This window comes from Eimeria mitis, genomic scaffold, assembly GCF_000499745.2.
Source record: "Eimeria mitis Houghton genomic scaffold, Emh_scaff1672, whole genome shotgun sequence".
Classification (NCBI taxonomy): domain Eukaryota; phylum Apicomplexa; class Conoidasida; order Eucoccidiorida; family Eimeriidae; genus Eimeria; species Eimeria mitis.
The window spans coordinates 10,440-10,775 of NW_013569988.1; positions in this window are offsets into that span (position 1 = coordinate 10,440).

Below are 336 nucleotides of genomic sequence, written 5' to 3' on the forward strand. Positions count from 1 at the left end.
GAATTAAATAAGTGAACATAAAATAATATAAAAATAAAATAAAATAAATTAATTTATTTTATTTTATTTATTTGTTTATTTGTTTGTTTATTCTGCATTTGCTGTTTTATTATGTCGCGTCATTTTATTTAATAAATTAAATAAATAAAATAAATAAAATAAATAAAATAAATAAAATAAATAAAATATATAAAATCAATAAAATAAATAAATAAAATAAATAAATAAAATAAACAAATAAATAAATTTATTTATTTATCTTTTTTTTTGTTAGGCTTCTGTTGAGACAGCAGCGAATTATATTTATCGTTTTGCTGCTGCAGTGCCGCCTGCTGC